This window comes from Electrophorus electricus, chromosome 16 (assembly GCF_041902795.1).
Source record: "Electrophorus electricus isolate QZ-2024a chromosome 16, ASM4190279v1, whole genome shotgun sequence".
NCBI lineage: Eukaryota > Metazoa > Chordata > Actinopteri > Gymnotiformes > Gymnotidae > Electrophorus > Electrophorus electricus.
Window position 1 is genome coordinate 2920983 of NC_137512.1, and position 12545 is coordinate 2933527.

Below are 12545 nucleotides of genomic sequence, written 5' to 3' on the forward strand. Positions count from 1 at the left end.
TACAGCTATAAACTATATCAGCACCACAGATATGAAACAGAGGAAGCTGAGCTGAGCAATGCCAGAAACATGCTTAGTAAAAGATTTCATAGATTTAATTGTATAAATGGCAAAAATTGCTCTTTAAGATTTAGAGATCTTATCATTGTTGATTAGACTGTGATTAGACAAACATTACTATAGCTCATCCTCTGCTCTTTACATCGCCTGCTATGTCTATAACAAAGCAATTTATCAAATGTACATAATGCGAGATTTTATCAAGGTAGGGCTGCTTCTCTAGACTACTGCTATCATATCTAGCATGTTAGCATGTTATTCAGCATTATAAATATTTCAATATTTAAGTATGAGTTTTAATGTCAGCTGATACAGCCCACATTCAAGATGAAGACCGTAAACCTGGAGAAAGAAGTTTTACTAATAAAGGCATGAAAACACGACTGCATTAGTTGTACCTGAATGGTCCTTTTCTTCATCACGCTACCTTCTGGAGGTCTCACTGTAGTTGGTGAAAATACAATATCAATTGTAATTGGATCAGGGAATATTACCTCTATGCCAAAATTATTGCTGATTTTTTTGATCAATATTTTCAAATTTTCATAAAGATAAAAAATATACGAAGTCAGGAATTAGAACAATTTGAACCTCCTGCCCTTTATGAACACTTACCATTGCCATGTTCAGAGTTTTTCATTTTACAAATGATTATGGCTTGAGCAATGATAACAGCCACACACACTCACAACCACTGCTCCAAGACAGATCACTACAGGACCGACAGGTTTTACTGCAGAACGATCTTTATAAAAATAATTGAATATACAAATTAAAGTGAAAAGTGTGTGGTATGTGACCATACTATCAGATGTTAACCACACAGCTATAACCAGCACTGATCCAAGGAAGATCACTACATAATTTTAAAATATTAATCCAAAAATTAAAGTGAAAAAGTGTCAGCCTGAGCACCCTGTTATGCCACCATTATGTCAAACATTAACTACACAGCTCTACCATGAACTAAAATAATGATGGAAAAGTATAAATGAACAAAGATTAAGTTTAGTCTGCCCACACAAATGAAATTATGTGAATGAAAAAAGTTCATTCTGTTGCCCTGCATGCACAAACGTTTGTGTGTTTGTGTGTGTGTGTGTGTGTGTGTGTGTGTGTGTGTGTGTGTGTGTGTGTAAGAGAGAGAGATTGCATCCTTCTGTTCTAAGAACAATAAGGCTCAAGTCAGCTATTGCTTAGGTAATAAACTACTAAATAAAATACGGTACAATCCTAGTTTATTTTGGTGTCTTTCACATGGTCATGCTAGAATTTTATGAGAACGGCAGTTCCTATATACAACACTTGTTGCTATCATATAGAACCTTGAAGAGCAAGCTTCTATGATGATCACTTTATTTAAACCAAAGAGGCACAACAATACTTGCTTTACTGGGATGTTTTGGGGGGATCCAACCCTCTTCTTCTATTATCAGGCTTTGTTTGGTTTAACTCTCCATGTCCTGGTCAATAAAATAGAGTGTCAGCTCTTAGTTCATCTTGCTTTCCCTCACATGTTTAAACAAGTGTACTACTAAAGAATTAGCAGGTTATATTAAAAACATGGGTATTTTAGAGCACTTTGCAATCCACAGACTGTAAAAATCAATGTATTTATACAGAACAAAGGCATTTAATTCTCTAATTCATAAAATAAAGTAGCTTTGACATTAAGATTAGAAGTGCTCTGTGTTTTGGTTATAGTATATTTTTAAATGTTAAGAAGTTTTAAAAAATAATTAATTTACCTGTCACATTGATGAATGTAGCAGAGGAAAAGTGAATCATTGTTCCATCTGTCACTAAGACAGATGGATTTATCAGTAAGATGTATAATAGTCAGAGAGTTTGTGTTATCATTCCAAATAATTTTGAATGTGGATTTGCTGAATTGAGATGAAGGTATGGCCTCTTTATGTCTTAGCACATATCCTACTTGCTGAGGCTCCTGTTTCAGTCTTTGCTTATACCAAATGCAAGTATCATCATCATATTTTGCTTTAAATGTGCAGTTAAGAGTGATATTTTTTCCAGCTTGCATCAGGACTGCTTGATTAGCAAGGTTTGTAGTTTGAACAGGACCTATACAATGAAACAGAGTTAGACCAATAAGGAAAAAAGGTGGACAAAATTGAATCCAATATTGAATATTAAACCAACAAAAAAGTACTGTAACACATGTAATTATGAACTCTAGTAAAGATTTGGAACCATACATGTCTTGATGCTCAAAAATAAAAGTAACCAGAATTTTTTATAGCCAGTAGTAGAGTCACTCAAAAAATGCACCTCTCCTCCTGTGCTAATGCCCAATCAATCCATGCCTGATGAAGCATGAATGGCTAATGCTGTAACACAGTGACGTTCACTATTTTATGGAACACTATTGACAAGTGTATAACAGTCAGAGTAGTTTAAAAAGGTTTTATTGTGTATCCCATATTTATCCCATATTTAATTTTACAGAAAGAGACAAAACAACAAGAATAATATTTTGGGATTATGAGCTGTAGAAGTCTATGATTTTTCACTTTTGTTGGTCTCGTGTAAAGTTCTAAGAATGATGTAAAAAATTCAGTCAGGTCTATGTTAATAAGGTGGATGAGGAATTAAATATTACTAATTCAATATAAACAAAATTCTTGCTGCACTTAAAATCTGATTGGACAAGATAACTCCCAAGATTCTCTATTGCCTTTTCTTTCATATAATCTGCTTGGCCACCAAAGGTCATTTTGGCTCTGTTAACCTTTGACCCTTGAGAAGCCTTAGCTTTTATAGAAAGAGTTTGGATAAATTCGTGTAGACATGAGTACAGCATAAAGCATTGTAGTGTATTTCACAGTTTTGGTTGCTGTGACTCCTCCCACATCCTGACCACTTCCCCTTTTGTGGCCCTCCCCCCAAGAAGAGAAGCTCTATGCTGACTGGGTGACTTTTCCTGGGTCGTTTTTGTGCCAGATGGGTTTTAAACTCACTTACACTCAGACTAGGACTCCTAGAAATCTGGAGTAGACTTTTGTTACTTACTTATTCTTAATACTGATTTAATTCTTAATTGCTTATTTTGTTCCTGCTGTGATCTCCGGTGTGGAACAGAGGATGAGGGACTCCTCTTTTGAGTCTTGTTTCCTCTCAAGGTTTCTTCCTCATGCTCTTTGCGAGTTTTTCCTCAACACTGTTGCATTTTGGTTGCTCACTGCAGGCTTGAATTCAGACATCTGTAAGGTTGATTTGTGACGATGGCTGTTGTAAAATGTACTATATAAATAGTGTATATCAGACTATATACACTACTCTGGAAAATCAGTCTCTCAACTTGCACATGTACGCAAACTTTGTCTAAACTTCAGTAATGATCATTTATGCATTTACATGTGATTTTGTTTGTTGTCCTTTATGATGGGATAATCAAATATATATATATATATATATATATATATATATATATATATATATATATATATATATATATATATATATATATATTTAATTTATTTATTTTTTAATGGTTGTGTAACTTATAAAAAGTAACATCTTTATGTACAAATTATATTCTTATACAATGTCTCCTTGCTATATTGTTACTATGTTTTACTCTTATGGGTCTTAGGGTGTTTTTGCAGATTTTTTTGCTATCTGACATTTACAGTCATTTTGGTATCTGCTAGTACAAGGTTAATATATGAGCTCCCATGTTACTGGAAATGTATTATTATTATTATTATTATTATTATTATTATTGTAGCATTGTTTTCTTTATGTATGTATTTCATGCCACCAAGCATTAGAACATTTTAGTTAAAAACTTTAAGCACACTGCATATGCACACAGGAAGTGTATTATCAGACACTATCAGTCTAAACTTGTATGTGTTTTGTTTTCCTATGTCTATATTCACAGTGACCACAAGGTCTAAAACTGTGTTCTCACACCATTCTCCCAGAAAGCAGATGAAGAGGGAAGTAAACTGAGGTTGGCACTGTACTTGAGACAGTGATCTGATTATCCACGATGGCCTTATAGAATAACCCTCTCCCTGCACTTTCAGGCTCTGTTTGGTTTAACTCTGGATGTCCTGGCCAATATAATTCATTGTCAGCTCTGAGAAATTGATGAATGCATCAATCTGTATTAATCCAGAGATAAGTTCTCATAGGCTGGGGGAAGTTTTGAGGTCTTGTCTATCTTATTTGGCTTGATTGTAAAACCAGAAATTCTGCTATTGTACCCTTTGTTCCATGATGCTTTCCTGTGTTAGTGATCAAAAATGACTCCCAATACATTTAATAAAAAATAATAATCTGCAACATTTTTAAACTTTAAAATCTGCTTATTGTATAGAGGAATAAAGAGATCATTGTAACTGGATCCATCAGCAAACAAGCACCAGCTGTACCCTGAAGCAAAAGTTTCAAAAATAATCAATAATAAAAGTTGTGATAGCCTGTTACATACAAAAATTAAAACACATTTGTGATACACTGAGCAGTTTTCAATCATGGCAGACATTATCCAGTGCCAAAAACACATACTGGCAAATAATCCTAGAGAGTTGTGCACCTCTGGTCAAATATATTCTGACCATAACCCCTCCCCCCACCCTCATACACACCCCACATGTTTTCAGTGAGAGATTATAACTACGCTTCTATTTTCTTTAGAGTAAGAACAACCAACAGGAAATCAGGCCCCAATCACATTTAAAGAGAGATGTCAGACTGTCTGTGATATTGTGCAGCTTGTACTGAAACCTAAATTAGGATGAAAACAGAACTTCCCCAAAACTGTGCACTGTTTCCTTTGCCTGCTCCTTGTGATTTTGTCTGTATGTCTCCTGTGCCTCTCTGGTTTTGCCTCAGACTGTTTTTAATTGTAAATTTGGAGGTCATTTGGATTTGTCTTCTTGTATTTTATGGTTCTGATCCTCCTTCTGTTACATACTATGACTATGGATTACACCACTGAGAATGAAGACGCTTTAAAGGTCTGCAAGTGTCTGACTTTTTCTGTCATGTCACACATATATTCTCTGTAACAAACCACATGCTTGTTTATTATCACGATCAGTCCCTCCCTTGTTCGGTGTTTTTCCTGTCTTGTGTTTTTTGGTTCCATTGCATGGTTTCGTTTTCTCCTCCCCTCATTTGATTTTCCACAGCTGTCCCTCATTTCTAGTATTAAGTTCATGTATTTAAACCCTGTCTGCATTTCAGTGTTTTTGCTGTTCATTGAATTAATTTGTGAATGCGTTTCCTTGTAGTCATTTCTTGAATCGGTGTTCCAAAGCCTTCATTTTTGTTAGCCTGTCTTGTTTATCCCTAAGGGTTTTCCTATCCTTAGTTATAGCCTGCTTTCCAGTTTGCCTTTGTGTGTTTTTATTTGTTAGTCATGTATCCATGTGCTCTCCGTGTTGACCCAGAACTAGGACAATGATTCTGACTTTGGATTTTCATGAATAAATCTCGCTCTTCTCCACACATTCGTCTGCCTCCTTCCCGCTAAACATTACGTTAATCAACAGCTTTTTGTGCAACCCTGTTGCCTGCACCTATCGTGAGCTCAAATTCTAGGACCAAAAACTGCACAACATAAAAAAAGAAACATGGAGATGAACACCAAACATTTACACTCAAGGCATTTAGCTGACACTTTTATTCAAAGTGACATACAATTATGACTGAGGATAACTTGAGCAATTGCGGGTTAAGGGCCTTGTTCAGGGGCCCAACAGTGACAAGCTGGCAGGTGGGGCTTGAGCCAGCAACCATCCAGTTACAAGTCAAGTACCTTAACCTCTGAGCTACCACTGCCATATACAGGGTTTTCAGTGATGTGTTATCATTTTCTTTTTATTTACAGTAACAAAAACATACATACAAAAATATATACAAACAACAACAACAACAACATAAAGCGAATTTCAAACGGGAATGTTTTTTTCAGGGTGGGCTTTATGCCAACACAATTAACAAAAATTTACTATAGCAACTCAAATGTTAACTTCCCTAAAACAAAAGAAAATAAAATGCATCACTCTTACCTTATCTTACAAAAACAGAAATACAAGAAGGCAAAAAACACAGCACCCAACCCTACAACTCCAAACAAAAGAACAGAACAATACTCAATGTTTCTGGCAATTGAATATATGTAAATATGACTCTCTGTCTTCCTTTTGAAACTGTCTGTATCAACTTGACAGCATTATTAATAGTGAAAAAGAAACAACACCTGGAAATGATAATGTAGGAGGAATGACAACACAGGACGATGATGGAAACAGGAGAAAACCATATCAGAACATGGAGCTGGATGCCGTGGTAACTGTGACAGGTTAATCTAGTGTACAAGTGTTATACATTTAGATACTTATGTGCATGCAAGTGTGTATGAGTGTGTGCGCAACAGCTCATGCCAGCCATGCTAGTCTGAGTATTTCAGAAACTGCTTTTCTGCTGGGATTTTCACATGATATTAATTCAGGAAACTTAAGAAAAAGAACCAGTTTACACTCTTGGAACTTTAGAACCCCATAGAATGAATGTTATAATTTAAACATCTACGTTATCTAATATACTCCAGATGTGCAGAGTAAGGATTCAGTACCTGGAGGACTGGGAGAGGTATGGGCCTGAAGAAAGGAGCTGGATACCCTTACGACCTCGACTAGGGTACAGGCCGTAACAGGAAGTGTGAGGAAAATGGCAAATCAAGTGTGTGGTGGAAAAGAAGTAAGACAGAAATGGACCAAAGTAGTTCATTGATATACAATGTATTGTACAATGGAGACTGTGATGTATACAAGAGATAGTGTGACACTGCACTATAACGTCATGAGTGACCCAGGCCAAAATAACATACAGATACGCACTAGAAACAAAAATACACTCACTAAACCTACAGAGACAAAAGAAAATACACATACAACTACACTTACTCCCTAGGTGGAAAATACAGAGCAAACCCACACCCCAATCAAAATGGCAGTCACTCCATACTTACCAGTGAACACAACAAAAGGATCAAAGTGGAATATATACAAATATACAATAGCAAAATCAATATGGGAAGCAAGGTCATACACCAACTCAAATATCAAATACAATTAACACACATATCACAAAAATATCACTATCATCCCCTCCATACCTTCTTCCTTCTTTTATTACTTGTCAGGGTCGGTGGAGTCTTGTCTCCTGATTTGCTGCAAACATGAACTCTGTAATGGAATCTGGAACTGGATTTGGAATGGAACACACACAGCCACACCAAAAGAACACAGGATGTAACAATACTGGTGAGTCACATCCCAGATACCAAACTTATCAGCTCCTCCCACTGTACCCATCCATCCTGGCACTCAGGCGCCAGTGGGCGCTTTGGGTGATGGGGTACTGGCAGACCCTCGCTGGAATCCAGCCCTCAAAGAGCACACACGACAACCACAGCACAGCACAGCGGGAGGAGCTGATAACTTTGGTATCTAGGATCTGACTCACCAGTATTGTTACGTCCTGTGTGTCATTTCACAAATATATTACTAAACTCATTGTTTAGAAAAATGGATCAAACATTTTCTGAATTTGTAGAATGTGCCTTTTCAGTTTTGTCGATAGTAAGAATAAAGACCCCCTTGAGAGGATACATATAGAAGTTATAGTATAAAGGAAGATATACATCATGTGCCTCACTTTGATATGAAACATATGGATATCATGTTATACGTAAAAACCTTTAAAGTGAATTTAAAATAATATGTAAAAACAGAGGAAATGCCCCGAGATGTCAGAGGGTTAAACATAATTCAGAGGTTTATCTCCCACAAAGGTCAGAGTTCAGTGTTTTGCATTGAAGGTTCCTAGTGTGTGCAGAGACTTTGCAAAGCCTGTTTCTCTGCTTTTGTTTCCTTTTCTGTTTTTCTGTTTCTCTGTTTCTCTTTGTAATCTGCATTCTGCCATTAAAAGTTCATCACTCACGTTTTACCGCAGCTTCACAATGTCACACCATTTACAAAAATAAAAGTTTCATGTTATTATTATTGGGTTTAAAACAAATATTTTAAATTATTAATGAATATTTATTCATTTCCCACCCAACTGACTATCAGACTGTATTTTCTTATGCTGTAATAGTGTTAAATTGTCTGAGTGTTTATTTATGTGCACACATTCATATTATTCAGTAATTTAGAAAATAACACAACATATACTGATATAATATTTACATATACACAGGCCCTTAAACTTTATTTTCATATTACAAACATAAGGCTCGAAGGTTACATGTCCATATTCAATAGTGTTATTCTTCTTTTTTTAGACTATTAAGCTTTACAGCCTAATTATTCAGTATACGTTGAATCACTTTTTGTCTATGCAAAATGTTTGGGTAGTTATAGATTTACAAACGGCAATATCTGTGAAGCACATAGTTAGTAAAAGGCTATTGATCATTGGTAGAGGAACTGAATTAGGATGGAATAAAAAACCACAAATAAAAAAAAAAAAGATTTTGTAATATGAATCAGTATGGTGAGAAAAGAAATCATACAGTATTAAATAGAATGCAATAAAAAAAGTATACATCTGTCATGATCAGTCTCTCCCAGGTTCTGTATTTTTCAGTTCCGTTTCTTAGTTACATTTTCTCCACCCCTCGTTTGATTGCTTGCACCTGTCCCTCGTTTCTACCTTTGGTTCTCGTATTTAAACCCTGTGTTGAGCCTTGTGTTTTAGGTGCTGTTTATTTGAATGTGTTTAGTTTATTGTGTTTGCAGGTTTATTCTAATGGTTGTTACTCTGCGCCATTGTGTAATCCTAGCTTCGGTCTGTGTTATAACCTGCTCCCTTGTTTGCTTCTGTGTTTTTAGTTCTAGCCTCTGTGTTTAGTTAGTCGTGTGTCTTAGCCCTTGTTCCATTTATTCATGCATCCCTGTGCTCTCCATGTTGGCTTTTTGACCCTGGACTGCATTAACGACTCTGATTCTGGATTTGCCCCAATTAAATCGTACTCTTCTCCACACATGCATCTGCCTCCTTACCGCTCAACGTTACAACATCAAATTTAATATTGATTATCTATAATAATAATAAATAATAATAATAATAAGAAGAAATATAATAATAATTTATTATTATATGTTAATATTTATAGCTGAAATTTAATATAAAATGCTAAGCAACAAAACAACAGGCACAATGCAATCTTGTAGTATGAAGAGCAGATATAAAGGTCAGAAAATGAAGTCATAACTAAGTAAGCACAACAGAATGGGTACATTGTGGATATTCTTTATCTGACACCCAGTTTTGAGCACAGTGGTTTTCTAAGACAAATGTTGCACATTACTGTTGAAGCTGGAATGAACCAACAGAAACAACATACCCTAAAGTTCAGAAAGCAGATGAACAGGGAATAAAGATATTGTATCCAGATTTCACTTAGGATTATAGAAGGGAAGTGAGCTAATAATCTATATGATAGTCAGTAGGAGCTGAACGTTTCACTTCAGAGTACAAACTGTCTTCAGGCTGTCCTCTCTTCACCTGCCCTCTTTTGGTTTTCCTGTCATTGAAATGAATGGCAGCATAATTCAGCTCTTCAGCATCATGTCTCTGTGGGAATTGAAAACAATGTTTAGTGAACATTACTGTCATTCTGATCCTTATTTAGAATATAACTACAAGTCTCAAACACAGAGACAGTGAGTTGCCTTCTCCTCCTCCTCTACAGCAGTGCAGTGTTGCATGTCTCATACATCTCCACCACAACAGCTTCATGCATGAATATCAATGATGTTGTAATTAGGCTACAGCTATAAACTATATCAGCTCCACAGATATGAAACAGAGGAAGCTGAGCTGAGCAGAGCCAGAAACATTCTTAGTAAAAGATATCATAGATTTAAATGTATAAATGGCAGTTAATTGCTTTTTATGACTCACAAATCTCATCATTGTTTAGAATTTGACTAATATTACAACAACTTGTCTTCTGCTGTGTACATCACCTGCTATGTCTGAAACAACACAATTAAAAACATGCACAAAATGCGAGATACAATCTGATGTATCAGGATAAACCCCTAACACTCACATCTACTGTTGTCATATATGATAGGCACGTTGTTAAGCATCAAGTAAGAGTTTAATGTCAACTGATGCATGCCACATGCACGATGAAGAGCATAAAGTGTTACTAATAAAGTCGTGAAAGCAAACTGCACAAGTTGTACCTGATTGCTGGTTTTCTCCATCACACTTCTTTCTTGAGGTCTTGCTGTGGTTGGTGAAAATGAAGTATTAATTGTAATTGGATCAGGTAATATTACCTCCATGCCAAAATAATTGCTGATTTTTTGAAAATCAATATTGTTAATTTTCAAAGTCATGAATTAGAAGAGTTCAAACCTCCTGCCCTTTTGAACACTTACCATTGCCACTTTCAGAGCTTTTCATCTTACAAATGATTATGGCTTGAGCAATGATAACAGCCACACACACTCCCAGCACTGCTCCAAGACAGATCTCTACAGGACCCACAGGTTGTACTGCAGAACAATCTTTATAAAATAATTTAATATACAAATTAAAGTGCAAGTGTGTGGTATGCAACCAAGAGTTCAGACGCTAATCAGACAGCTATAACCAGCACAGCTCCAGGGAAGATCACTACATAATTAAAACATTTAAAAAGGGTCATCCTGAGCACCCTGTTATGCCACCATTATGTCAGACATTAACTACACAGCTCTGCTATGAGTTAAAATGAAGATGTAAAAGTATAAATGAACAAAGATTAAGTTTAGTCGGCCAACACAGACTTTTGCCCTGTATACACAAATGTGTGTTTGTTTGTTTGTTTGTGTGTGTGTGTGTGTGTGTGTGTGTGTGTGTGTGTGTGTGTGTGTGTGTGTGTGTGTGTTAGTAAGAGAGAAAAGTGGGAGAGGTGTGTGTGTGTGTAAAAGAGAGAGCTTTCTTCTTGTCTAACAATAAGGCTCAAGTCAGCTATTGCTTGAGGAATAAACTCTAATGCTGAATTATGATGCAACGATGTGTATAAACCTTGATATCCTGGTAATTATAAAAAATATTATATGCTCTTAGTTTTTCTTGTTATCTTTCACATGGTCAAGCTAGATTTTTATGAGAAAGGCATTTGATTTTATAAAACACTTGTGGCTGTGGCTTAGAACCTTGAAGAGCAAGCTTCTATGATGATCACTTTATTTAAAGAAAAGAGGTACAAATATACTTGCTTGACTGGGATGTTTTTGGGGTTCCTGACCCTTTTCCACTACTGGTAGACTGTGTTAGTTTTAACCCTCCATGTGCTGTTCAATAAAAACACACAGTGTCTGCTTTTAGTTCATCTTGGTTTCTCTCTTATGCTTAAACAACTGTACTACTAAATAATTAGCCTTATCTAATTATCTTAGAGCATTTTACAATCCACAGACTAAAAAAATCATTGTATTTCTTCATAACAAAGACACTTAATTCTCAACTTCACAATATAACAGTAGATTTAACATTAAGATTAGAAGTGCTCTGTGTTTTAGTTATAGTATAGTTTTATATTTTAAGACGTTTAAAGGAAATAACTTATTTACCTGTCACACTGACAAATGTAGCAGAGGAAAAGTGAATCATTGTTCCGTCTGTCATTGCACAGAAGTACGTTCCTTTATAATCTTCAGTAAGATTTATAATAGTCAGAGAGTTTGTGGTGTCATTCCAAATAATTCTGAATGTGGAGATGCTGAATGGAGATGAAGTTATGGCCTGTTTATTTTTTAGCACTTCTCCTACTTGCTGAGGCTCCTGGTTCAGTCTTTGTTTGTACCACATGCAAGTATTGTCATCATATTTTTCTTTAAATGTGCAGTTAAGAGTGATATTTTCTCCAGGTTGCATCAGGACTCCTTGATTAGCAAGGTTTGTAGTTTGCACAGGACCTATAAAATGAAACATAGTCAGACCAATAAGGAAAAAAAAATGTTAACAAAATTGAATCCAGTAAAATGTAATTATGAACACTAGTAAAAATTTGAAACTGTACATGTCTTGTAGCTCAAAAATATAAATATCCAGACTGGTATCATCATTGCAGCATAACGCTCTGACCTCAGAGGAGACGGATTGAAAGAAGCAAGAAACTAACTAAACTTCATCAACTTTTGTGTTTCATGACTCAAAATCTCATTGGCTGGCAAAAGTCACATGGTCCTGTTCTGTTGTTGTCTCACAACCTTGTTTGGCCACTATCAGTGCATGATCTCTTTTAAAACACTTTTAAAATGTTATTTTATGCTTTTGGGAAACACTCTTATCCAGAGTGACTTAGAATTTCAAACATGTTTCAGATAGGCAGCTGTAGTGTTAGGAGTCTTGCCCAAGGACTCTTATTGATACAGCATAGAGCACTTGAACCAATAAGGTTTGAACTGCAGTCGCCAACGAGACAGGCAGTGTTGTTATAT